The sequence below is a fragment of the Clarias gariepinus genome, chromosome 14, assembly GCF_024256425.1.
Source record: "Clarias gariepinus isolate MV-2021 ecotype Netherlands chromosome 14, CGAR_prim_01v2, whole genome shotgun sequence".
NCBI lineage: Eukaryota > Metazoa > Chordata > Actinopteri > Siluriformes > Clariidae > Clarias > Clarias gariepinus.
The window spans coordinates 6,771,839-6,795,000 of NC_071113.1; the positions used below are offsets into that span (position 1 = coordinate 6,771,839).

The 23,162-nt window shown below is 43.9% G+C and overlaps 15 non-coding genes across 15 annotated transcripts; all 15 read left to right on the forward strand.

The window, feature by feature from the left end:
- The first annotated feature begins 109 nt into the window (after positions 1 to 109).
- Positions 110 to 181, forward strand: trnap-ugg (transfer RNA proline (anticodon UGG)). Its single transcript has one exon. It is a non-coding gene; the product is annotated as a tRNA-Pro (tRNA).
- Positions 182 to 2,324: 2,143 nt separating this feature from the next.
- Positions 2,325 to 2,396, forward strand: trnap-agg (transfer RNA proline (anticodon AGG)). Its single transcript has one exon. It is a non-coding gene; the product is annotated as a tRNA-Pro (tRNA).
- Positions 2,397 to 3,478: 1,082 nt separating this feature from the next.
- Positions 3,479 to 3,550, forward strand: trnap-cgg (transfer RNA proline (anticodon CGG)). Its single transcript has one exon. It is a non-coding gene; the product is annotated as a tRNA-Pro (tRNA).
- Positions 3,551 to 3,875: 325 nt separating this feature from the next.
- trnap-agg (transfer RNA proline (anticodon AGG)) lies at positions 3,876 to 3,947 on the forward strand. Its single transcript has one exon. It is a non-coding gene; the product is annotated as a tRNA-Pro (tRNA).
- Positions 3,948 to 5,450: 1,503 nt separating this feature from the next.
- Positions 5,451 to 5,522, forward strand: trnap-agg (transfer RNA proline (anticodon AGG)). Its single transcript has one exon. It is a non-coding gene; the product is annotated as a tRNA-Pro (tRNA).
- Positions 5,523 to 6,384: 862 nt separating this feature from the next.
- trnap-ugg (transfer RNA proline (anticodon UGG)) lies at positions 6,385 to 6,456 on the forward strand. The gene has a single exon. It is a non-coding gene; the product is annotated as a tRNA-Pro (tRNA).
- A 566-nt stretch (positions 6,457 to 7,022) lies between these two features.
- trnap-agg (transfer RNA proline (anticodon AGG)) lies at positions 7,023 to 7,094 on the forward strand. Its single transcript has one exon. It is a non-coding gene; the product is annotated as a tRNA-Pro (tRNA).
- An 862-nt stretch (positions 7,095 to 7,956) lies between these two features.
- trnap-ugg (transfer RNA proline (anticodon UGG)) lies at positions 7,957 to 8,028 on the forward strand. Its single transcript has one exon. It is a non-coding gene; the product is annotated as a tRNA-Pro (tRNA).
- A 563-nt stretch (positions 8,029 to 8,591) lies between these two features.
- On the forward strand, positions 8,592 to 8,663 carry trnap-agg (transfer RNA proline (anticodon AGG)). The gene has a single exon. It is a non-coding gene; the product is annotated as a tRNA-Pro (tRNA).
- Positions 8,664 to 10,166: 1,503 nt separating this feature from the next.
- trnap-agg (transfer RNA proline (anticodon AGG)) lies at positions 10,167 to 10,238 on the forward strand. The gene has a single exon. It is a non-coding gene; the product is annotated as a tRNA-Pro (tRNA).
- Positions 10,239 to 13,109: 2,871 nt separating this feature from the next.
- Positions 13,110 to 13,181, forward strand: trnap-agg (transfer RNA proline (anticodon AGG)). The gene has a single exon. It is a non-coding gene; the product is annotated as a tRNA-Pro (tRNA).
- A 1,788-nt stretch (positions 13,182 to 14,969) lies between these two features.
- On the forward strand, positions 14,970 to 15,041 carry trnap-agg (transfer RNA proline (anticodon AGG)). Its single transcript has one exon. It is a non-coding gene; the product is annotated as a tRNA-Pro (tRNA).
- Positions 15,042 to 19,031: 3,990 nt separating this feature from the next.
- Positions 19,032 to 19,103, forward strand: trnap-ugg (transfer RNA proline (anticodon UGG)). The gene has a single exon. It is a non-coding gene; the product is annotated as a tRNA-Pro (tRNA).
- Positions 19,104 to 20,002: 899 nt separating this feature from the next.
- On the forward strand, positions 20,003 to 20,074 carry trnap-cgg (transfer RNA proline (anticodon CGG)). The gene has a single exon. It is a non-coding gene; the product is annotated as a tRNA-Pro (tRNA).
- Positions 20,075 to 22,306: 2,232 nt separating this feature from the next.
- trnap-cgg (transfer RNA proline (anticodon CGG)) lies at positions 22,307 to 22,378 on the forward strand. Its single transcript has one exon. It is a non-coding gene; the product is annotated as a tRNA-Pro (tRNA).
- Positions 22,379 to 23,162: the final 784 nt, after the last annotated feature.

Consider the following 23,162-nt stretch of genomic DNA (forward strand, 5'->3'; position numbering starts at 1 on the left):
TGTTCTGAAGAACTACTAGAAACCTTGATCCTTTGTTCCCCATAATGTCTTGAGGAATGATGTCAGGAGTTGAGCATTCCGTCTGAGCACCTCCCCCGAAAGGCATGCTGGCTCGTTGGTCTAGGCGTATGGTTCTCGCTTTGGGTGCGAGAGGTCCCGGGTTCAAATCCCGGACGAGCCCTGGTTTTACATTGAACAAGAAGTTGACCTCTCTGTGGAACAAGTGGTTCTGACAAGGGTGCTTGGTTCATGAGAGGTCAAGAAAGGTTCCAACTCCAGTTGAGTCCATAATTCTCTGTCCAGCTGCACCACTGTGACATGGCTGATCATTCCTTGTGAAAACAAAGCCATGTTTCCAAGGCACACCACTTTACATGTTAATTCCTTTTCAACAAAACCATCTTAAAACATAAGGAGGCCAGGCAGATGTAATACACCAGGGGCAAATCAACAAATAAAGTTCTTCTTAGTTATGATTGATGATATACTGCTGCAACTCCTGCAGGAATTACAAACCCTGCTTGTGAGATTTGCTGTCATCCACGACACTTGTACTCTAGCCCTGTTCGACTTGAGTGTAAAGGGCACAACCATACAGACGTTGCGAAGAAAGCCTGGGTGACTTGAACTTTCCCCCCACTTAATTTGCTCTGTAACCCTATGTGTTGAGTATTACCTGCAGACATGTGCTGAAAAACATTGAAAATATACAGTTACCAGCCAACAGCCATCCCGTACTCCCACAGTCTGGCTCGTTGGTCTAGGGGTATGATTCTCGCTTAGGGAGCGAGAGGGCCCGGGTTCAAATTCGGACGAGCCCTGATTTAAAAGTGACCACTCTGAGCGGAACATCACAGTGACTTTTCTCAGTGAGATCCTGGTTGAACCCCGATTTTACAGTGACCACTCTCCGTGGAACATCACACACTGCAACCTTGGACAAAAGTTTCTGATTAGCCTGGTGGTTAATGAGAGGTTTCAGGTTCCAAATCAGAACATAAGTCCCTGTCAACCAGATCTTGTCTTTAAGCAAATCCTTGTTTCCCAGACTTATGCACATCAGGTTCAATCTGCTTCTACAAAAACATCTTGAGACGTAAACAGTACAGTTCTTGAGATAGTGCACAGAGATGATAAAAGGCTTTTTGTGGAATTGCTCACAAATCACTTTCATCGCTGTTTTAATAGAGCTGAATTGAAGGACCTTTCACTCAGGGCATGAAAACAATGTGAAGCAGGAGTTCCTGCAGCCTATTCCAGCCTTGATTTTTTCCTCTCTGGATAGCATTAAGAATTCTCTATTTCTCACCAGCAAAAAGCCTGATTTAGGACAAAGGATTGAACAAGACCTCAGTTTGTTAAAGTATCTTTTCATACAGATTGGAGTCGAGGGAGTTTCTGCAGCTCTTATAAGTAATGGTGACAAAAGCAACCACTTTTCTGGTTACACATTGTAGCAGGTAGTCTGCTGCAGCTCCCAAAGTTGTCGCAAAGCCTTTTCATGTGGAAACGCTGTCCACAAAGACAATTCTGGCCCTGTTTAAATGGACTGGAATTAATAAAAAACATAAATGTGTTCTGAAGAACTACTAGAAACCTTGATCCTTTGTTCCCCATAATGTCTTGAGGAATGATGTCAGGAGTTGAGCATTCCGTCTGAGCACCTCCCCCGAAAGGCATGCTGGCTCGTTGGTCTAGGCGTATGATTCTCGCTTTGGGTGCGAGAGGTCCTGGGTTCAAATCCCTGACGAGCCCTGGTTTTACATTGAACAAGAAGTCGACCTCTCTGTGGAACAAGTGGTTCTGACAAGGGTGCTTGGTTCATGAGAGGTCAAGAAAGGTTCCAACTCCAGTTGAGTCCACAATTCTCTGTCCAGCTGCACCACTGTGACATGGCTGATCATTCCTTGTGAAAACAAAGCCATGTTTCCAAGGCTCACCACTTTACAGGTTAATTCCTTTTCAACAAAACCATCTTAAAACATGAAGAGGCCAGGCAGATGTAATACACCAGAGGCAAATCAACAAATAAAGTTCTTCTTAGTTATGATTGAAGATATACTGCTGCAACTCCTGCAGGAATTACAAACCCTGCTTTTGAGATTTGCTGTCTTCCACGACACTTGTATTCTAGCCCTGTTCGACTTGAGTGTAAAGGGCACAACCATACAGACGTTGCGAAGAAAGCCTGGGTGACTTGAACTTTTCCCCCCCTTAATTTGCTCTGCAACCCTATGTGTTGAGTATTACCTGCAGACATGTGCTGAAAAACATTGAAAATATACAGTTACCAGCCAAACAGCCATCCCGTACTCCCACAGTCTGGCTCGTTGGTCTAGGGGTATGATTCTCGCTTAGGGTGTGAGAGGTCCCGGGTTCAAATCCCGGACGAGCCCTGATTTAAAAGTGACCACTCTGAGCGGAACTTCTCAGTGAGATCCTGGTTGAACCCTGATTTTACAGTGACCACTCTCCGTGGAACATCACACACTGCAACCTTGGACAAAAGTTTCTGATTAGCCTGGTGGTTAATGAGAGGTTTCAGGTTCCAAATCAGAACATAAGTCCCTGTCAACCAGATCTTGTCTTAAAGCAAATCCTTGTTTCCCAGACTTATGCACATCAGGTTCAATCTGCTTCTACAAAAACATCTTGAGACATAAACAGTACAGTTCGTGAGATAGTGCACAGAGATGATGAAAGCCTCTTTGTGGAATTGCTCACAAATCACTTTCATCGCTGTTTTAATAGAGCTGAATTGAAGGACCTTTCACTCAGGGCATGAAAACAATGTGAAGCAGGAGTTCCTGCAGCCTATTCCAGCCTTGATTTTTTCCTCTCTGGATAGCATTAAGAATTCTCTATTTCTCACCAGCAAAAAGCCTGATTTAGGACAAAGGATTGAACAAGACCTCAGTTTGTTAAAGTATCTTTTCATACAGATTGGAGTCGAGGGAGTTTCTGCAGCTCTTATAAGTAATGGTGACAAAAGCAACCACTTTTCTGGTTACACATTGTAGAAGGTAGTCTGCTGCAGCTCCCAAAGTTGTCGCAAAGCTTTTTCATGTGGAAACGCTGTCCACAAAGACAATTCTGGCCCTGTTTAAATGGAATGGAATTAATAAAAAACATAAATGTGTTCTGAAGAACTACTAGAAACCTTGATCCTTTGTTCCCCATAATGTCTTATGTTCAATGTTTTACATTGAACAAGAAGTTGACCTCTCTGTGAAACAAGTGGTTCTGACAAGGGTGCTTGGTTCATGAGAGGTCAAGAAAGGTTCCAACTCCAGTTGAGTCCATAATTCTCTGTCCAGCTGACAATTCTGGCCCTGTTTAAATGGACTGGAATAATAAAAACCATAAATGTGTTCTGAAGAACTACTAGAAACCTTGATCCTTTGTTCCCCATAATGTCTTGAGGAATAATGCCAGGAGATGAGCATTCCATCTGAGCACCTCTCCCGAAAGGCATGCTGGCTCGTTGGTCTAGGCGTATGATTCTCGCTTCGGGTGCGAGAGGTCCCGGGTTCAAATCCCGGACGAGCCCTGGTTTTACATTGAACAAGAAGTTGACCTCTCTCTGGAACAAGTGGTTCTGACAAGGGTGCTTGGTTCATGAGAGGTCAAGAAAGGTTCCAACTCCAGTTGAGTCCATAATTCTCTGTCCAGCTGCACCACTGTGACATGGCTGATCATTCCTTGTGAAAACAAAGCCATTTTTCCAAGGCCCACCACTTTACAGGTTAATTCCTTTTCAACAACACCATCTTAAAACATGAAGAGGCCAGGCAGATGTAATACACCAGGGGCAAATCAACAAATAAAGTTCTTCTTAGTTATGATTGAAGATATATCCCGTACTCCCACAGTCTGGCTCGTTGGTCTAGGGGTATGATTCTCGCTTAGGGTGCGAGAGGTCCCGGGTTCAAATCCCGGATGAGCCCTGATTTAAGAGTGACCACTCTGAGCGGAACATCACAGTGACTTTTCTCAGTGAGATCCTGGTTGAACCCCGATTTTACAGTGACCACTCTCCGTGGAACATCACACACTGCAACCTTGGACAGAAGTTTCTGATTAGCCTGGTGGTTAATGAGAGGTTTCAGGTTCCAAATCAGAACATAAGTCCCTGTCAACCAGATCTTGTCTTTAAGCAAATCCTTGTTTCCCAGACTTATGCACATCAGGTTCAATCTGCTTCTACAAAAACATCTTAAGACGTAAACAGTACAGTTCTTGAGATAGTGCACAGAGATGATAAAAGGCTCTTTGTGGAATTGCTCAAAAATCACTTCCATCGCTGTTTTAATAGAGGTGAATTGAAGGACCTTTCACTCAGGGCATGAAAACAATGTGAAGCAGGAGTTCCTGCAGCCTATTCCAGCCTTGATTTTTTCCTCTCTGGATAGCATTAAGAATTCTCTATTTCTCACCAGCAAAAAGCCTGATTTAGGACAAAGGATTGAACAAGACCTCAGTTTGTTAAAGTATCTTTTCATACAGATTGGAGTCGAGGGAGTTTCTGCAGCTCTTATAAGTAATGGTGACAAAAGCAACCACTTTTCTGGTTACACATTGTAGCAGGAAGTCTGCTGCAGCTCCCAAAGTTGTCGCAAAGCCTTTTCATGTGGAAATGCTGTCCACAAAGACAATTCTGGCCCTGTTTAAATGGATTGGAATGAATAAAAAACATAAATGTGTTCTGAAGAAATACTAGAAACCTTGATCCTTTGTTCCCCATAATGTCTTGAGGAATGATGTCAGGAGTTGAGCATTCCGTCTGAGCACCTCCCCCGAAAGGCATGTTGGCTCGTTGGTCTAGGCGTATGGTTCTCGCTTTGGATGCGAGAGGTCCTGGGTTCAAATCCCGGACGAGCCCTGGTTTTACATTGAACAAGAAGTTGACCTCTCTGTGGAACAAGTGGTTCTGACAAGGGTGCTTGGTTCATGAGAGGTCAAGAAAGGTTCCAACTCCAGTTAAGTCCATAATTCTCTGTCCAGCTGCACCACTGTGTCATGGCTGATCATTCCTTGTGAAAACAAAGCCATGTTTCCAAGGCTCACCACTTTACATGTTAATTCCTTTTCAACAAAACCATCTTAAAACATGAGGAGGCCAGGCAGATGTAATACACCAGGGGCAAATCAACAAATAAAGTTCTTCTTAGTTATGATTGATGATATACTGCTGCAACTCCTGCAGGAATTACAAACCCTGCTTGTGAGATTTGCTGTCATCCACGACACTTGTACTCTAGCCCTGCTCGACTTGAGTGTAAAGGGCACAACCATACAGACGTTGCGAAGAAAGCCTGGGTGACTTGAACTTTCCCCCCACTTAATTTGCTCTGCAACCCTATGTGTTGAGTATTACCTGCAGACATGTGCTGAAAAACATTGAAAATATACAGTTACCAGCCAACAGCCATCCCGTACTCCCACAGTACGGCTCGTTGGTCTAGGGGTATGATTCTCGCTTAGGGTGCGAGAGGTCCCGGGATCAAATCCCGGATGAGCCCTGATTTTAAAGTGACCACTCTGAGCGGAACATCACAGTGACTTTTCTCAGTGAGATCCTGGTTGAACCCCTATTTTACAGTGACCACTCTCCGTGGAACATCACACACTGCAACCTTGGACAGATGTATCTGATTAGCCTGGTGGTTAATGAGAGGTTTCAGGTTCCAAATCAGAACATAAGTCCCTGTCAACCAGATCTTGTCTTTAAGCAAATCCTTGTTTCCCAGACTTATGCACATCAGGTTCAATCTGCTTCTACAAAAACATCTTGAGACGTAAACAGTACAGTTCTTGAGATAGTGCACAGAGATGATAAAAGGCTCTTTGTGGAATTGCTCACAAATCACTTTCATCGCTGTTTTAATAGAGGTGAATTGAAGGACCTTTCACTCAGGGCATGAAAACAATGTGAAGCAGGAGTTCCTGCAGCCTATTCCAGCCTTGATTTTTTCCTCTCTGGATAGCATTAAGAATTCTCTATTTCTCACCAGCAAAAAGCCTGATTTAGGACAAAGGATTGAACAAGACCTCAGTTTGTTAAAGTATCTTTTCATACAGATTGGAGTCGAGGGAGTTTCTGCAGCTCTTATAAGTAATGGTGACAAAAGCAACCACTTTTCTGGTTACACATTGTAGCAGGTAGTCTGCTGCAGCTCCCAAAGTTGTCGCAAAGCCTTTTCATGTGGAAACGCTGTCCACAAAGACAATTCTGGCCCTGTTTAAATGGACTGGAATAATAAAAAACATAAATGTGTTCTGAAGAACTACTAGAAACCTTGATCCTTTGTTCCCCATAATGTCTTGAGGAATGATGTCAGGAGTTGAGCATTCCGTCTGAGCACCTCCCCCGAAAGGCATGTTGGCTCGTTGGTCTAGGCGTATGATTCTCGCTTTGGGTGCGAGAGGTCCCGGGTTCAAATCCCGGACGAGCCCTGGTTTTACATTGAACAAGAAGTTGACCTCTCTGTGGAACAAGTGGTTCTGACAAGGGTGCTTGGTTCATGAGAGGTCAAGAAAGGTTCCAACTCCAGTTAAGTCCATAATTCTCTGTCCAGCTGCACCACTGTGTCATGGCTGATCATTCCTTGTGAAAACAAAGCCATGTTTCCAAGGCTCACCACTTTACATGTTAATTCCTTTTCAACAAAACCATCTTAAAACATGAGGAGGCCAGGCAGATGTAATACACCAGGCGCAAATCAACTCATAAAGTTCTTCTTAGTTATGATTGATGATATACTGCTGCAACTCCTGCAGGAATTACAAACCCTGCTTGTGAGATTTGCTGTCTTCCACGACACTTGCACTCTAGCCCTGTTCGACTTGAGTGTAAAGGGCACAACCATACAGACGTTGCGAAGAAAGCCTGGATGACTTGAACTTTCCCCCCCTTATTTGCTCTGCAACCCTATGTGTTGAGTATTACCTGCAGACATGTGCTGAAAAACATAGAAAATATACAGTTACCAGCCAACAGCCATCCCGTACTCCCACAGTACGGCTCGTTGGTCTAGGGGTATGATTCTCGCTTAGGGTGCGAGAGGTCCCGGGATCAAATCCCGGATGAGCCCTGATTTTAAAGTGACCACTCTGAGCGGAACATCACAGTGACTTTTCTCAGTGAGATCCTGGTTGAACCCCTATTTTACAGTGACCACTCTCCGTGGAACATCACACACTGCAACCTTGGACAGATGTATCTGATTAGCCTGGTGGTTAATGAGAGGTTTCAGGTTCCAAATCAGAACATAAGTCCCTGTCAACCAGATCTTGTCTTTAAGCAAATCCTTGTTTCCCAGACTTATGCACATCAGGTTCAATCTGCTTCTACAAAAACATCTTGAGACGTAAACAGTACAGTTCTTGAGATAGTGCACAGAGATGATAAAAGGCTCTTTGTGGAATTGCTCACAAATCACTTTCATCGCTGTTTTAATAGAGGTGAATTGAAGGACCTTTCACTCAGGGCATGAAAACAATGTGAAGCAGGAGTTCCTGCAGCCTATTCCAGCCTTGATTTTTTCCTCTCTGGATAGCATTAAGAATTCTCTATTTCTCACCAGCAAAAAGCCTGATTTAGGACAAAGGATTGAACAAGACCTCAGTTTGTTAAAGTATCTTTTCATACAGATTGGAGTCGAGGGAGTTTCTGCAGCTCTTATAAGTAATGGTGACAAAAGCAACCACTTTTCTGGTTACACATTGTAGCAGGTAGTCTGCTGCAGCTCCCAAAGTTGTCGCAAAGCCTTTTCATGTGGAAACGCTGTCCACAAAGACAATTCTGGCCCTGTTTAAATGGACTGGAATAATAAAAAACATAAATGTGTTCTGAAGAACTACTAGAAACCTTGATCCTTTGTTCCCCATAATGTCTTGAGGAATGATGTCAGGAGTTGAGCATTCCGTCTGAGCACCTCCCCCGAAAGGCATGTTGGCTCGTTGGTCTAGGCGTATGATTCTCGCTTTGGGTGCGAGAGGTCCCGGGTTCAAATCCCGGACGAGCCCTGGTTTTACATTGAACAAGAAGTTGACCTCTCTGTGGAACAAGTGGTTCTGACAAGGGTGCTTGGTTCATGAGAGGTCAAGAAAGGTTCCAACTCCAGTTAAGTCCATAATTCTCTGTCCAGCTGCACCACTGTGTCATGGCTGATCATTCCTTGTGAAAACAAAGCCATGTTTCCAAGGCTCACCACTTTACATGTTAATTCCTTTTCAACAAAACCATCTTAAAACATGAGGAGGCCAGGCAGATGTAATACACCAGGCGCAAATCAACTCATAAAGTTCTTCTTAGTTATGATTGATGATATACTGCTGCAACTCCTGCAGGAATTACAAACCCTGCTTGTGAGATTTGCTGTCTTCCACGACACTTGCACTCTAGCCCTGTTCGACTTGAGTGTAAAGGGCACAACCATACAGACGTTGCGAAGAAAGCCTGGATGACTTGAACTTTCCCCCCCTTATTTGCTCTGCAACCCTATGTGTTGAGTATTACCTGCAGACATGTGCTGAAAAACATAGAAAATATACAGTTACCAGCCAACAGCCATCCTGCTCCAAAGTCTGGCTCGTTGGTCTAGGGGTATGATTCTCGCTTAGGGTGCGAGAGGTCCCGGGTTCAAATCCCGGACGAGCCCTGATTTAAAAGAGACCACTCTGAGCAGAACATCACAGTGACTTTTCTCAGTGAGATCCTGGTTGAACCCCTATTTTACAGTGACCACTCTCCGTGGAACATCACACACTGCAACCTTGGACAGATGTATCTGATTAGCCTGGTGGTTAATGAGAGGTTTCAGGTTCCAAATCAGAACATAAGTCCCTGTCAACCAGATCTTGTCTTTAAGCAAATCCTTGTTTCCCAGACTCATGCACATCAGGTTCATTCTGCTTCTACAAAAACATCTTGAGACGTAAACAGTACAGTTTTTGAGATAGTGCACAGAGATGATAAAAGGCTCTTTGTGGAATTGCTCACAAATCACTTTCATCGCTGTTTTAATAGAGGTGAATTGAAGGACCTTTCACTCAGGGCATGAAAACAATGTGAAGCAGGAGTTCCTGCAGCCTATTCCAGCCTTGATTTTTTCCTCTCTGGATAGCATTAAGAATTCTCTATTTCTCACCAGCAAAAAGCCTGATTTAGGACAAAGGATTGAACAAGACCTCAGTTTGTTAAAGTATCTTTTCATACAGATTGGAGTCGAGGGAGTTTCTGCAGCTCTTATAAGTAATGGTGACAAAAGCAACCACTTTTCTGGTTACACATTGTAGCAGGAAGTCTGCTGCAGCTCCCAAAGTTGTCGCAAAGCCTTTTCATGTGGAAATGCTGTCCACAAAGACAATTCTGGCCCTGTTTAAATGGATTGGAATGAATAAAAAACATAAATGTGTTCTGAAGAAATACTAGAAACCTTGATCCTTTGTTCCCCATAATGTCTTGAGGAATGATGTCAGGAGTTGAGCATTCCGTCTGAGCACCTCCCCCGAAAGGCATGTTGGCTCGTTGGTCTAGGCGTATGGTTCTCGCTTTGGATGCGAGAGGTCCTGGGTTCAAATCCCGGACGAGCCCTGGTTTTACATTGAACAAGAAGTTGACCTCTCTGTGGAACAAGTGGTTCTGACAAGGGTGCTTGGTTCATGAGAGGTCAAGAAAGGTTCCAACTCCAGTTAAGTCCATAATTCTCTGTCCAGCTGCACCACTGTGTCATGGCTGATCATTCCTTGTGAAAACAAAGCCATGTTTCCAAGGCTCACCACTTTACATGTTAATTCCTTTTCAACAAAACCATCTTAAAACATGAGGAGGCCAGGCAGATGTAATACACCAGGGGCAAATCAACAAATAAAGTTCTTCTTAGTTATGATTGATGATATACTGCTGCAACTCCTGCAGGAATTACAAACCCTGCTTGTGAGATTTGCTGTCATCCACGACACTTGTACTCTAGCCCTGCTCGACTTGAGTGTAAAGGGCACAACCATACAGACGTTGCGAAGAAAGCCTGGGTGACTTGAACTTTCCCCCCACTTAATTTGCTCTGCAACCCTATGTGTTGAGTATTACCTGCAGACATGTGCTGAAAAACATTGAAAATATACAGTTACCAGCCAACAGCCATCCCGTACTCCCACAGTACGGCTCGTTGGTCTAGGGGTATGATTCTCGCTTAGGGTGCGAGAGGTCCCGGGATCAAATCCCGGATGAGCCCTGATTTTAAAGTGACCACTCTGAGCGGAACATCACAGTGACTTTTCTCAGTGAGATCCTGGTTGAACCCCTATTTTACAGTGACCACTCTCCGTGGAACATCACACACTGCAACCTTGGACAGATGTATCTGATTAGCCTGGTGGTTAATGAGAGGTTTCAGGTTCCAAATCAGAACATAAGTCCCTGTCAACCAGATCTTGTCTTTAAGCAAATCCTTGTTTCCCAGACTTATGCACATCAGGTTCAATCTGCTTCTACAAAAACATCTTGAGACGTAAACAGTACAGTTCTTGAGATAGTGCACAGAGATGATAAAAGGCTCTTTGTGGAATTGCTCACAAATCACTTTCATCGCTGTTTTAATAGAGGTGAATTGAAGGACCTTTCACTCAGGGCATGAAAACAATGTGAAGCAGGAGTTCCTGCAGCCTATTCCAGCCTTGATTTTTTCCTCTCTGGATAGCATTAAGAATTCTCTATTTCTCACCAGCAAAAAGCCTGATTTAGGACAAAGGATTGAACAAGACCTCAGTTTGTTAAAGTATCTTTTCATACAGATTGGAGTCGAGGGAGTTTCTGCAGCTCTTATAAGTAATGGTGACAAAAGCAACCACTTTTCTGGTTACACATTGTAGCAGGTAGTCTGCTGCAGCTCCCAAAGTTGTCGCAAAGCCTTTTCATGTGGAAACGCTGTCCACAAAGACAATTCTGGCCCTGTTTAAATGGACTGGAATAATAAAAAACATAAATGTGTTCTGAAGAACTACTAGAAACCTTGATCCTTTGTTCCCCATAATGTCTTGAGGAATGATGTCAGGAGTTGAGCATTCCGTCTGAGCACCTCCCCCGAAAGGCATGCTGGCTCGTTGGTCTAGGCGTATGATTCTCGCTTTGGGTGCGAGAGGTCCCGGGTTCAAATCCTGGACGAGCCCTGTTTTTACATTGAACAAGAAGTTGACCTCTCTGTGGAACAAGTGGTTCTGACAAGGGTGCTTGGTTCATGAGAGGTCAAGAAAGGTTCCAACTCCAGTTGAGTCCATAATTCTCTGTCCAGCTGCACCACTGTGACATGGCTGATCATTCCTTGTGAAAACAAAGCCATGTTTCCAAGGCTCACCACTTTACATGTTAATTCCTTTTCAACAAAACCATCTTAAAACATGAGGAGGCCAGGCAGATGTAATACACCAGGGGCAAATGAACAAATAAAGTTCTTCTTAGTTATGATTGATGATATACTGCTGCAACTCCTGCAGGAATTACAAACCATGCTTGTGAGATTTGCTGTCTTCCACGACACTTGTATTCTAGCCCTGTTCGACTTGAGTGTAAACGGCACAACCATACAGACGTTGTGAATAAAGCCTGGGTGACTTGAACTTTTCCCCCCCTTAATTTGCTCTGCAACCCTATGTGTTGAGTATTACCTGCAGACATGTGCTGAAAACCATTGAAAATATACAGTTACCAGCCAAACAGCCATCCCGTACTCCCACAGTCTGGCTCGTTGGTCTAGGGGTATGATTCTCGCTTAGGGTGCGAGATGTCCCTGGTTCAAATCCCAGAGAAGCCCTGATTTAAAAGTGACCACTCTGAGCGGAACATCACAGTGACTTTTCTCAGTGAGATCCTGGTTGAACCCCGATTTTACAGTGACCACTCTCCGTGGAACATCACACACTGCAACCTTGGACAGATGTATCTGATTAGCCTGGTGGTTAATGAGAGGTTTCAGGTTCCAAATCGGAACATAAGTCCCTGTCAACCAGATCTTGTCTTTAAGCAAATCCTTGTTTCCCAGACTCAGCCTTGATTTTTTCCTCTCTGGATAGCATTAAGAATTCTCTATTTCTCACCAGCAAAAAGCCTGATTTAGGACAAAGGATTAAACAAGACCTCAGTTTGTTAAAGTATCTTTTCATACAGATTGGAGTCGAGGGAGTTTCTGCAGCTCTTATAAGTAATGGTGACAAAAGCAACCACTTTTCTGGTTACACATTGTAGCAGGAAGTCTGCTGCAGCTCCCAAAGTTGTCGCAAAGCCTTTTCATGTGGAAATGCTGTCCACAAAGACAATTCTGGCCCTGTTTAAATGGACTGAAATGAATAAAAAACATAAATGTGTTCTGAAGAAATACTAGAAACCTTGATCCTTTGTTCCCCATAATGTCTTGAGGAATGATGTCAGGAGTTGAGCATTCCGTCTGAGCACCTCCCCCGAAAGGCATGCTGGCTCGTTGGTCTAGGCGTATGGTTCTCGCTTTGGGTGCGAGAGGTCCTGGGTTCAAATCCTGGACGAGCCCTGGTTTTACATTGAACAAGAAGTTGACCTCTCTGTGGAACAAGTGGTTCTGACAAGGGTGCTTGGTTCATGAGAGGTCAAGAAAGGTTCCAACTCCAGTTAAGTCCATAATTCTCTGTCCAGCTGCACCACTGTGTCATGGCTGATCATTCCTTGTGAAAACAAAGCCATGTTTCCAAGGCTCACCACTTTACATGTTAATTCCTTTTCAACAAAACCATCTTAAAACATGAGGAGGCCAGGCAGATGTAATACACCAGGGGCAAATCAACTCATAAAGTTCTTCTTAGTTATGATTGATGATATACTGCTGCAACTCCTGCAGGAATTACAAACCCTGCTTGTGAGATTTGCTGTCTTCCACGACACTTGCACTCTAGCCCTGTTCGACTTGAGTGTAAAGGGCACAACCATACAGACGTTGCGAAGAAAACCTGGATGACTTGAACTTTCCCCCCCTTACTTTGCTCTGCAACCCTATGTGTTGAGTATTACCTGCAGACATGTGCTGAAAAACATAGAAAATATACAGTTACCAGCCAACAGCCATCCCGTACTCCCACAGTCTGGCTCGTTGGTCTAGGGGTATGATTCTCGCTTAGGGTGCGAGAGGTCCCGGGTTCAAATCCCAGACGAGCCCTGATTTAAAAGTGACCACTCTGAGCAGAACATCACAGTGACTTTTCTCAGTGAGATCCTGGTTGAACCCCGATTTTACAGTGACCACTCTCCGTGGAACATCACACACTGCAACCTTGGACAGATGTATCTGATTAGCCTGGTGGTTAATGAGAGGTTTCAGGTTCCAAATCAGAACATAAGTCCCTGTCAACCAGATCTTGTCTTTAAGCAAATCCTTGTTTCCCAGACTTATGCACATCAGGTTCAATCTGCTTCTACAAAAACATCTTGAGACGTAAACAGTACAGTTCTTGAGATAGTGCACAGAGATGATAAAAGGCTCTTTGTGGAATTGCTCACAAATCACTTTCATCGCTGTTTTAATAGAGGTGAATTGAAGGACCTTTCACTCAGGGCATGAAAACAATGTGAAGCAGGAGTTCCTGCAGCCTATTCCAGCCTTGATTTTTTCCTCTCTGGATAGCATTAAGAATTCTCTATTTCTCACCAGCAAAAAGCCTGATTTAGGACAAAGGATTGAACAAGACCTCAGTTTGTTAAAGTATCTTTTCATACAGATTGGAGTCGAGGGAGTTTCTGCAGCTCTTATAAGTAATGGTGACAAAAGCAACCACTTTTCTGGTTACACATTGTAGCAGGTAGTCTGCTGCAGCTCCCAAAGTTGTCGCAAAGCCTTTTCATGTGGAAACGCTGTCCACAAAGACAATTCTGGCCCTGTTTAAATGGACTGGAATAATAAAAAACATAAATGTGTTCTGAAGAACTACTAGAAACCTTGATCCTTCGTTCCCCATAATGTCTTGAGGAATGATGTCAGGAGTTGAGCATTCCGTCTGAGCACCTCCCCCGAAAGGCATGCTGGCTCGTTGGTCTAGGCGTATGGTTCTCGCTTTGGGTGCGAGAGGTCCCGGGTTCAAATCCTGGACGAGCCCTGTTTTTACATTGAACAAGAAGTTGACCTCTCTTGTGGAAACGCTGTCCACAAAGACAATTCTGGCCCTGTTTAAATGGACTGGAATTAATAAAAAACATAAATGTGTTCTGAAGAACTACTAGAAACCTTGATCCTTTGTTCCCCATAATGTCTTGAGGAATGATGTCAGGAGTTGAGCATTCCGTCTGAGCACCTCCCCCGAAAGGCATGCTGGCTCGTTGGTCTAGGCGTATGATTCTCGCTTTGGGTGCGAGAGATCCCGGGTTCAAATCCTGGACGAGCCCTGTTTTTACATTGAACAAGAAGTTGACCTCTCTGTGGAACAAGTGGTTCTGACAAGGGTGCTTGGTTCATGAGAGGTCAAGAAAGGTTCCAACTCCAGTTGAGTCCATAATTCTCTGTCCAGCTGCACCACTGTGACATGGCTGATCATTCCTTGTGAAAACAAAGCCATGTTTCCAAGGCTCACCACTTTACATGTTAATTCCTTTTCAACAAAACCATCTTAAAACATGAGGAGGCCAGGCAGATGTAATACACCAGGGGCAAATGAACAAATAAAGTTCTTCTTAGTTATGATTGATGATATACTGCTGCAACTCCTGCAGGAATTACAAACCCTGCTTGTGAGATTTGCTGTCATCCACGACACTTGTACTCTAGCCCTGCTCGACTTGAGTGTAAAGGGCACAACCATACAGACGTTGCGAAGAAAGCCTGGGTGACTTGAACTTTCCCCCCACTTAATTTGCTCTGCAACCCTATGTGTTGAGTATTACCTGCAGACATGTGCTGAAAAACATTGAAAATATACAGTTACCAGCCAACAGCCATCCCGTACTCCCACAGTCTGGCTCGTTGGTCTAGGGGTATGATTCTCGCTTAGGGTGCGAGAGGTCCCGGGTTTAAATCCCGGATGAGCCCTGATTTTAAAGTGACCACTCTGAGCGGAACATCACAGTGACTTTTCTCAGTGAGATCCTGGTTGAACCCCTATTTTACAGTGACCACTCTCCGTGGAACATCACACACTGCAACCTTGGACAGATGTATCTGATTAGCCTGGTGGTTAATGAGAGATTTCAGGTTCCAAATCAGAACATAAGTCCCTGTCAACCAGATCTTGTCTTTAAGCAAATCCTTGTTTCCCAGACTCATGCACATCAGGTTCATTCTGCTTCTACAAAAACATCTTGAGACGTAAACAGTACAGTTCTTGAGATAGTGCACAGAGATGATAAAAGGCTCTTTGTGGAATTGCTCACAAATCACTTTCATCGCTGTTTTAATAGAGGTGAATTGAAGGACCTTTCACTCAGGGCATGAAAACAATGTGAAGCAGGAGTTCCTGCAGCCTATTCCAGCCTTGATTTTTTCCTCTCTGGATAGCATTAAGAATTCTCTATTTCTCACCAGCAAAAAGCCTGATTTAGGACAAAGGATTGAACAAGACCTTAGTTTGTTAAAGTATCTTTTTATACAGATTGGAGTCGAGGGAGTTTCTGCAGCTCTTATAAGTAATGGTGACAAAAGCAACCACTTTTCTGGTTACACATTGTAGCAGGTAGTCTGCTGCAGCTCCCAAAGTTGTTGCAAAGCCTTTTCATGTGGAAACGCTGTCTACAAAGACAATTCTGGCCCTGTTTAAATGGACTGGAATAATAAAAACCATAAATGTGTTCTGAAGAACTACTAGAAACCTTGATCCTTTGTTCCCCATAATGTCTTGAGGAATAATGCCAGGAGTTGAGCATTCCATCTGAGCACCTCTCCCGAAAGGCATGCTGGCTCATTGGTCTAGGCGTATGATTCTCGCTTCGGGTGCGAGAGGTCCCGGGTTCAAATCCCGGACGAGCCCTGGTTTTACATTGAACAAGAAGTTGACCTCTCTGTGGAACAAGTGGTTCTGACAAGGGTGCTTGGTTCATGAGAGGTCAAGAAAGGTTCCAACTCCAGTTGAGTCCATAATTCTCTCTCCAGCTGCACCACTGTGACATGGCTGATCATTCCTTGTGAAAACAAAGCCATTTTTCCAAGGCCCACCACTTTACAGGTTAATTCCTTTTCAACAAAACCATCTTAAAACATGAAGAGGCCAGGCAGATGTAATACACCAGGGGCAAATCAACAAATAAAGTTCTTCTTAGTTATGATTGATGATATACTGCTGCAACTCCTGCAGGAATTACAAACCCTGCTTGTGAGATTTGCTGTCTTCCACGACACTTGCACTCTAGCCCTGTTCGACTTGAGTGTAAAGGGCACAACCATACAGACGTTGCGAAGAAAGCCTGGATGACTTGAACTTTCCCCCCACTTAATTTGCTCTGCAACCCTATGTGTTGAGTATTACCTGCAGACATGTGCTGAAAAACATTGAAAATATACAGTTACCAGCCAACAGCCATCCCGTACTCCCACAGTTTGGCTCGTTGGTCTAGGGGTATGATTCTCGCTTAGGGTGCGAGAGGTCCCGGGATCAAATCCTGATTTAAAAGTGACCACTCTGAGCAGAACATCACAGTGACTTTTCTCAGTGAGATCCTGGTTGAACCCCTATTTTACAGTGACCACTCTCCGTGGAACATCACACACTGCAACCTTGGACAGATGTATCTGATTAGCCTGGTGGTTAATGAGAGGTTTCAGGTTCCAAATCAGAACATAAGTCCCTGTCAACCAGATCTTGTCTTTAAGCAAATCCTTGTTTCCCAGACTCATGCACATCAGGTTCATTCTGCTTCTACAAAAACATCTTGAGACGTAAACAGTACAGTTTTTGAGATAGTGCACAGAGATGATAAAAGGCTCTTTGTGGAATTGCTCACAAATCACTTTCATCGCTGTTTTAATAGAGGTGAATTGAAGGACCTTTCACTCAGGGCATGAAAACAATGTGAAGCAGGAGTTCCTGCAGCCTATTCCAGCCTTGATTTTTTCCTCTCTGGATAGCATTAAGAATTCTCTATTTCTCACCAGCAAAAAGCCTGATTTAGGACAAAGGATTGAACAAGACCTCAGTTTGTTAAAGTATCTTTTCATACAGATTGGAGTCGAGGGAGTTTCTGCAGCTCTTATAAGTAATGGTGACAAAAGCAACCACTTTTCTGGTTACACATTGTAGCAGGTAGTCTGCTGCAGCTCCCAAAGTTGTCGCAAAGCCTTTTCATGTGGAAACGCTGTCCACAAAGACAATTCTGGCCCTGTTTAAATGGACTGGAATTAATAAAAAACATAAATGTGTTCTGAAGAACTACTAGAAACCTTGATCCTTTGTTCCCCATAATGTCTTGAGGAATGATGTCAGGAGTTGAGCATTCCGTCTGAGCACCTCCCCCGAAAGGCATGCTGGCTCGTTGGTCTAGGCGTATGATTCTCGCTTTGGGTGTGAGAGGTCCCGGGTTCAAATCCTGGACGAGCCCTGTTTTTACATTGAACAAGAAGTTGACCTCTCTGTGGAACAAGTGGTTCTGACAAGGGTGCTTGGTTCATGAGAGGTCAAGAAAGGTTCCAACTCCAGTTGAGTCCATAATTCTCTGTCCAGCTGCACCACTGTGACATGGCTGATCATTCCTTGTGAAAACAAAGCCATGTTTCCAAGGCTCACCACTTTACATGTTAATTCCTTTTCAACAAAACCATCTTAAAACATGAGGAGGCCAGGCAGATGTAATACACCAGGGGCAAATCAACAAATAAAGTTCTTCTTAGTTATGATTGATGATATACTGCTGCAACTCCTGCAGGAATTACAAACCCTGCTTGTGAGATTTGCTGTCATCCACGACACTTGTACTCTAGCCCTGCTCGACTTGAGTGTAAAGGGCACAACCATACAGACGTTGCGAAGAAAGCCTGGGTGACTTGAACTTTCCCCCCACTTAATTTGCTCTGCAACCCTATGTGTTGAGTATTACCTGCAGACATGTGCTGAAAAACATTGAAAATATACAGTTACCAGCCAACAGCCATCCCGTACTCCCACAGTTTGGCTCGTTGGTCTAGGGGTATGATTCTCGCTTAGGGTGCGAGAGGTCCCGGGATCAAATCCTGATTTAAAAGTGACCACTCTGAGCAGAACATCACAGTGACTTTTCTCAGTGAGATCCTGGTTGAACCCCTATTTTACAGTGACCACTCTCCGTGGAACATCACACACTGCAACCTTGGACAGATGTATCTGATTAGCCTGGTGGTTAATGAGAGGTTTCAGGTTCCAAATCAGAACATAAGTCCCTGTCAACCAGATCTTGTCTTTAAGCAAATCCTTGTTTCCCAGACTCATGCACATCAGGTTCATTCTGCTTCTACAAAAACATCTTGAGACGTAAACAGTACAGTTTTTGAGATAGTGCACAGAGATGATAAAAGGCTCTTTGTGGAATTGCTCACAAATCACTTTCATCGCTGTTTTAATAGAGGTGAATTGAAGGACCTTTCACTCAGGGCATGAAAACAATGTGAAGCAGGAGTTCCTGCAGCCTATTCCAGCCTTGATTTTTTCCTCTCTGGATAGCATTAAGAATTCTCTATTTCTCACCAGCAAAAAGCCTGATTTAGGACAAAGGATTGAACAAGACCTCAGTTTGTTAAAGTATCTTTTCATACAGATTGGAGTCGAGGGAGTTTCTGCAGCTCTTATAAGTAATGGTGACAAAAGCAACCACTTTTCTGGTTACACATTGTAGCAGGTAGTCTGCTGCAGCTCCCAAAGTTGTCGCAAAGCCTTTTCATGTGGAAATGCTGTCCACAAAGACAATTCTGGCCCTGTTTAAATGGACTGGAATGAATAAAAAACATAAATGTGTTCGTAAGAAATACTAGAAACCTTGATCCTTTGTTCCCCATAATGTCTTGAGGAATGATGTCAGGAGTTGAGCATTCCGTCTGAGCACCTCCCCCGAAAGGCATGTTGGCTCGTTGGTCTAGGCGTATGATTCTTGCTTTGGGTGCGAGAGGTCCCGGGTTCAAATCCCGGACGAGCCCTGGTTTTAGATTGAACAAGAAGTTGACCTCTCTGTGGAACAAGTGGTTCTGACAAGGGTGCTTGGTTCATGAGAGGTCAAGAAAGGTTCCAACTCCAGTTAAGTCCATAATTCTCTGTCCAGCTGCACCACTGTGTCATGGCTGATCATTCCTTGTGAAAACAAAGCCATGTTTCCAAGGCTCACCACTTTACATGTTAATTCCTTTTCAACAAAACCATCTTAAAACATGAGGAGGCCAGGCAGATGTAATACACCAGGGGCAAATCAACATGCACATCAGGTTCATTCTGCTTCTACAAAAACATCTTGAGACGTAAACAGTACAGTTCTTGAGATAGTGCACAGAGATGATAAAAGGCTCTTTGTGGAATTGCTCACAAATCACTTTCATCGCTGTTTTAATAGAGGTGAATTGAAGGACCTTTCACTCGGCATGAAAACAATGTGAAGCAGGAGTTCCTGCAGCCTATTCCAGCCTTGATTTTTTCCTCTCTGGATAGCATTAAGAATTCTCTATTTCTCACCAGCAAAAAGCCTGATTTAGGACAAAGGATTGAACAAGACCTCAGTTTGTTAAAGTATCTTTTCATACAGATTGGAGTCGAGGGAGTTTCTGCAGCTCTTATAAGTAATGGTGACAAAAGCAACCACTTTTCTGGTTACACATTGTAGCAGGTAGTCTGCTGCAGCTCCCAAAGTTGTTGCAAAGCCTTTTCATGTGGAAACGCTGTCTACAAAGACAATTCTGGCCCTGTTTAAATGGACTGGAATAATAAAAACCATAAATGTGTTCTGAAGAACTACTAGAAACCTTGATCCTTTGTTCCCCATAATGTCTTGAGGAATAATGCCAGGAGTTGAGCATTCCATCTGAGCACCTCTTCCGAAAGGCATGCTGGCTCGTTGGTCTAGGCGTATGATTCTCGCTTCGGGTGCGAGAGGTCCCGGGTTCAAATCCCGGACGAGCCCTGGTTTTACATTGAACAAGAAGTTGACCTCTCTGTGGAACAAGTGGTTCTGACAAGGGTGCTTGGTTCATGAGAGGTCAAGAAAGGTTCCAACTCCAGTTGAGTCCATAATTCTCTGTCCAGCTGCACCACTGTGACATGGCTGATCATTCCTTGTGAAAACAAAGCCATTTTTCCAAGGCCCACCACTTTACAGGTTAATTCCTTTTCAACAAAACCATCTTAAAACATGAAGAGGCCAGGCAGATGTAATACACCAGGGGCAAATCAACAAATAAAGTTCTTCTTAGTTATGATTGAAGATATACTGCTGCAACTCCTGCAGGAATTACAAACCCTGCTTGTGAGATTTGCTGTCTTCCACGACACTTGTATTCTAGCCCTGTTCGACTTGAGTGTAAACGGCACAACCATACAGACGTTGTGAATAAAGCCTGGGTGACTTGAATTTTTCCCCCCCTTAATTTGCTCTGCAACCCTATGTGTTGAGTATTACCTGCAGACATGTGCTGAAAACCATTGAAAATATACAGTCACCAGCCAAACAGCCATCCCGTACTCCCACAGTCTGGCTCGTTGGTCTAGGGGTATGATTCTCGCTTAGGGTGCGAGATGTCCCGGGTTCAAATCCCAGAGGAGCCCTGATTTAAAAGTGACCACTCTGAGCGGAACATCACAGTGACTTTTCTCAGTGAGATCCTGGTTGAACCCCGATTTTACAGTGACCACTCTCCGTGGAACATCACACACTGCAACCTTGGACAGATGTATCTGATTAGCCTGGTGGTTAATAAGAGGTTTCAGGTTCCAAATCGGAACATATGTCCCTGTCAACCAGATCTTGTCTTTAAGCAAATCCTTGTTTCCCAGACTCAGCCTTGATTTTTTCCTCTCTGGATAGCATTAAGAATTCTCTATTTCTAACCAGCAAAAAGCCTGATTTAGGACAAAGGATTGAACAAGACCTCAGTTTGTTAAAGTATCTTTTCATACAGATTGGAGTCGAGGGAGTTTCTGCAGCTCTTATAAGTAATGGTGACAAAAGCAACCACTTTTCTGGTTACACACTGTAGCAGGTAGTCTGCTGCAGCTCCCAAAGTTGTCCCAAAGCCTTTTCATGTGGAAATGCTGTCCACAAAGACAATTCTGGCCCTGTTTAAATGGATTGGAATGAATAAAAAACATAAATGTGTTCTGAAGAAATACTAGAAACCTTGATCCTTTGTTCCCCATAATGTCTTGAGGAATGATGTCAGGAGTTGAGCATTCCGTCTGAGCACCTCCCCCGAAAGGCATGCTGGCTCGTTGGTCTAGGCGTATGATTCTCGCTTCGGGTGCGAGAGGTCCCGGGTTCAAATCCCAGACGAGCCCTGATTTAAAAGTGACCACTCTGAGCGGAACATCACAGTGACTTTTCTCAGTGAGATCCTGGTTGAACCCCGATTTTACAGTGACCACTCTCCGTGGAACATCACACACTGCAACCTTGGACAGAAGTTTCTGATTAGCCTGGTGGTTAATGAGAGGTTTCAGGTTCCAAATCAGAACATAAGTCCCTGTCAACCAGATCTTGTCTTTAAGCAAATCCTTGTTTCCCAGACTCATGCACATCAGGTTCATTCTGCTTCTACAAAAACATCTTGAGACGTAAACAGTACAGTTCTTGAGATAGTGCACAGAGATGATAAAAGGCTCTTTGTGGAATTGCTCACAAATCACTTTCATCGCTGTTTTAATAGAGGTGAATTGAAGGACCTTTCACTCAGGGCATGAAAACAATGTGAAGCAGGAGTTCCTGCAGCCTATTCCAGCCTTGATTTTTTCCTCTCTGGATAGCATTAAGAATTCTCTATTTCTCACCAGCAAAAAGCCTGATTTAGGACAAAGGATTGAACAAGACCTCAGTTTGTTAAAGTATCTTTTCATACAGATTGGAGTCGAGGGAGTTTCTGCAGCTCTTATAAGTAATGGTGACAAAAGCAACCACTTTTCTGGTTTCACATTGTAGCAGGTAGTCTGCTGCAGCTCCCAAAGTTGTTGCAAAGCCTTTTCATGTGGAAACGCTGTCTACAAAGACAATTCTGGCCCTGTTTAAATGGACTGGAATAATAAAAACCATAAATGTGTTCTGAAGAACTACTAGAAACCTTGATCCTTTGTTCCCCATAATGTCTTGAGGAATAATGCCAGGAGTTGAGCATTCCATCTGAGCACCTCTTCCGAAAGGCATGCTGGCTCGTTGGTCTAGGCGTATGATTCTCGCTTCGGGTGCGAGAGGTCCCGGGTTCAAATCCCGGACGAGCCCTGGTTTTACATTGAACAAGAAGTTGACCTCTCTGTGGAACAAGTGGTTCTGACAAGGGTGCTTGGTTCATGAGAGGTCAAGAAAGGTTCCAACTCCAGTTGAGTCCATAATTCTCTCTCCAGCTGCACCACTGTGACATGGCTGATCATTCCTTGTGAAAACAAAGCCATTTTTCCAAGGCCCACCACTTTACAGGTTAATTCCTTTTCAACAAAACCATCTTAAAACATGAAGAGGCCAGGCAGATGTAATACACCAGGGGCAAATCAACAAATAAAGTTCTTCTTAGTTATGATTGAAGATATACTGCTGCAACTCCTGCAGGAATTACAAACCCTGCTTGTGAGATTTGCTGTCTTCCACGACACTTGTATTCTAGCCCTGTTCGACTTGAGTGTAAACGGCACAACCATACAGACGTTGTGAATAAAGCCTGGGTGACTTGAATTTTTCCCCCCCTTAATTTGCTCTGCAACCCTATGTGTTGAGTATTACCTGCAGACATGTGCTGAAAACCATTGAAAATATACAGTCACCAGCCAAACAGCCATCCCGTACTCCCACAGTCTGGCTCGTTGGTCTAGGGGTATGATTCTCGCTTAGGGTGCGAGATGTCCCGGGTTCAAATCCCAGAGGAGCCCTGATTTAAAAGTGACCACTCTGAGCGGAACATCACAGTGACTTTTCTCAGTGAGATCCTGGTTGAACCCCGATTTTACAGTGACCACTCTCCGTGGAACATCACACACTGCAACCTTGGACAGATGTATCTGATTAGCCTGGT